We start from the raw sequence: 3,923 nt of genomic DNA on the forward strand, positions 1-3,923 counted from the left end.
CTCTAGGCGCGTGGGCTTCAGTAGTTGTGGTACATGGGCTCAGTAGTTGTGGCTCGCGGGCTCTAAAGCACAGGCTCAGTAGTTGTGGTGCACGGGCTTAGTTGCTCCGCGGCATGTGGGATCTTCCCAGACCAGGGCTCAAACCCATGTCCCCTGCATTGGCAGGCGGATTCTTAACCACTTCACCACCGGGGAAGTCCATCTTAACCATTTTTAAGTGTACAGTTCAGTATTGTTAAGTGTATTATTTACATTGTTGTGCAACCAATCTCCAGAACTTTTTGAACATGCAAAACTGAAACTCTATACCCATCAAATAATTCCCCATTTTCTCCAGGCCCAAGCCTCTGGAACCACCATTTTACCTTCAGTTTCTATGAATTTGACTACTCTAGATAGCTCACGTAAGTGAAATCATACAGTATGTGTCTTTTGTGACTGGTTTATTTTACGTAGTATAATGTCTTCAAGGTTCATCCTTATTGTATTATGTCATAATTTTCTTCCTTTTTAAGACTGAATAATATTCCATTGTATTTATATACTACATTTCTTTTTAATCCAACTGTTGATGGACTTTTGGATTGCTTTCACCTTTTGGCTATTGTGAATAGTGGTGCCATGAACATGGGTGTACAAATATGTATTCAAGTCCCTGCTTTCACTTCTTCTGAGTACATACCCAGAAGTAGGATTGCTGGATTATATGGTAATTATATGTTTAATTTTTTGAGTAAGCACAATACTGTTTTCCCTAGCAGCTGCATCATTTTACATTCCCATTAGCAATGCACAAAAGTTCCAGTTTCTCTGCATCCTCCACAACACTTATTTTCTGTTTTGTTGTTGTTGTTTTAATCCTGGTGGATGAAAAGCAGTATCTCACTGTGGTTTTGAGTTGACTAGTGCTATGGTCTGAATGTTAATGTCACCTCAAAATTCATATGTTGAAATCCTAACTCCCAAAGGTGATGGTATTAGGAGGTGGGGCCTTTGGGAGGTGATCTGGCCATAAGGATAGAGCCATCATGAATGGGATTAGTGTACTTATAACAGACACCGCACAGAGATCTCTAACCCTTCCCCTCATGTGAGGACTCAGTGAGAGGATGGCCAATCTATGAACCAGGAAGCAGGACTGCCTCAGAGCAAGACCATGCTGGTGCCTTGATCTTGGACTAACCAATCTCCAGAACTGTGAGAAATAAATTTCTGTTGTTTATAAGCTACCCAGTCTGTGCAACTTTGTTATAGCGGGACTAAGACAACTAGTGATGTTGAGTATCTCTTCAAGTGCTTATTAGCCATCTGCATATCTTCTCTGGAGAAAAGTTTTTTCAAATCCCTTGCCCATTTTTCAAGAGACTTGTTCTTTTGTTGTTGAGTTGTAGGAGTTCTTCATATAACTGGATATTAACTCCTTATCAGATATATGACTTACAAATATTTTCTCCCATTCCATGAGTTGCCTTTTCATTCTGTTGATAGTGTCCTTTGATGTATTACAAAAGATTTTAATTTAGATGTGGTCCAATTTGTTTATTTTTACTTTCGTTTTGGTGTTATCTCTAAGAAACCATTGCCTAATCCAATGTCATGAAGCTTTTTCCTTGTGTTTTCTTCTAAGAGTTTTATAGTTTTATTACGGTCTTTTTTGACCATCTTCCACATTTTTTGGATGATTTCTCTGCTTCTTGTAAAATCTAAACTACTCATTTCTGATGGGTAGAGCTGTTGATTAAGGATTTTTTTTTAAACTCAATTGTATTACTTTTGGAGAAGTCCTCCCTATTAGAATGCAGAATATTTCCTAGGTACAGAGTCTTCTAAAACTGACAGTGCTTCTCAATTTTTCCATGCATACATATCACCTGAGGATTTGTAAAATGCACATTCTGATTAGCAAGTCCTGGGTAGGGCCTAAGTTGCTGTCCTATGGACTACACTTTGAGTAGGAAGGTGTGGGGAAGAGCTGTGATCATCAAAGTATGGCCCTCTGTTGATGGGTTGTCTATGACAATCTTCCAATTCAGATGCTGAAGTACAAGTTCTTTCTTTAATTCTTATCATGTGACAAGCAGTTCTGTAGAATTTCATATAGAATTAATTGCTATATTTTGTGAGATATTAAGAGCCATTAAAATGTGGATCTGTGAGCAACATTAGCAGAGTATTAGACTTTACAACAGAGCCTTATCATGATTTTAGGGGACCCTAGGCACTCTTGCCTTTGTAGACCCCTTCCTCCATAAAAAAATTTTAAATTCTATTTTATGACTGCATTGGTATAAAGACAGATATAATCCAGGAAGAGTCATTATTGTGGATTCATTATTGTTTTATTTATTTTCTTCTATTTTAAAAGATATTAAGACCTTTGTGGGCTCTTAAGAGTATCGTGGGCCCTAGGCACTGTGTCTACTGTGTCTAATACATGAGTTGGCCTTGGTTTACCATAGATTCTAACTTAGAATTCCATGAGGAAGACTGGCAGCCATACAATACTTGGCAGATTGTTGAGCTCCCACAATTAATGAGCAGAGGCAGATAGTTGGAATTCCTACAATTTTCAGACGGGATGCTATCTGAAACACATTAGCAGTGCTGTGCGTTCGTCATAATTTTCAATTGTTGCTCATCCTTTTTGCTTATAATAAATTACTGTTAGTATACTTTATCTGTTAGTGTGGGAATTAACCCTAGAAAGTTTAATGATACAAATCGATATATTTTTGCCTATAATTTTCCAAAAAATCAGACTTTAAGATAAGATACATGTTATTATAGTTCAACTGTCGTTCAGTCCCTTTTTGCTAAACAGGTGTATAGTTTCCCACGATATAATTTTCGGTTGTCAGAGCTTGTCCATAAGTTCATATTCTTCTCTTATAAAATAAATATAAGTGACAAAATGGTTTTTCTTGTACTTTGTTTTACATCTGAAGAATCAACTTGAATGTTGAAAATGTCATCAATGATGGTAGGAATCTAGAGAGAACCAGATGCTAAAAAGGTGGTGGCAAAATATCTTGAATAAGTTGGTTAAAAGTGACAAAAAGAGATCACAATAATTTCAGGAAAGAAGATCCATGATAGAAGCACAAAAGTCTGGATGCATCAGGGGAGAGAGAGGAGAATGCTGGCCTCTCACTCTGGCCCCAGGAAAAGGATATTGGAGAAGGGACTGTCTCTTGGACACAGCTAACCTTTACCATAAATTGTAATTGAACTGCAGATTTTCTGTGCTAGTATATGCTAATATAGAGTGTTGTTTCCATCTGTGATTAGTGTATTAAAGTTTCTTTCACCCTGGCCAGCCCATCTGGTCATATTAGTAACTAACATTTGTCTTGCTTATCTCCTAAAATTTGGACCTTATATCCAAGAGTACCTACAGGAAGGAAGTCCTAGGAAAATGTCTCTTCCCAACACTGACCTAACTTACTATCCTAGCTTCTACCTGTATTTGACTCTCATTGAATCCAGACCATTAAAAGTTAACGTTGGTGGCAACTGCACCACTGGTTAGTGACGCATTCGCTGTTTTTCTCTTGGGCTCCAGATCAAGTTCTGGTCTGTGGGAAAAGATGGTGAAAAGGAAACATATATCTCAAAGAAGGAATGTTAGAACCAGAAGTTCTTGGGCAGTGAGGACACAAATGTTCTTTTTCTTTTGAGCTTCAAAGGAACAAATGAATCATAGGAACTTGATGTACAGTATATTTCTCATTTAGAAGAGACGTATTAACAACTACCAGGTTTTTCGAAGGTTCTGAACAACTCACAGAGAAAGTAAACAACGTGTTAAACTTTAAATCTGGCTACTACATCTAATATATCATGTTAATGACATTAACATAAAATGGAACACTTAGAATGCTTTAACAAAATGTAAGATCACATTCCTTTTCCTGTCATATGGG

The sequence above is a fragment of the Physeter macrocephalus genome, chromosome 11, assembly GCF_002837175.3.
Source record: "Physeter macrocephalus isolate SW-GA chromosome 11, ASM283717v5, whole genome shotgun sequence".
NCBI lineage: Eukaryota > Metazoa > Chordata > Mammalia > Artiodactyla > Physeteridae > Physeter > Physeter macrocephalus.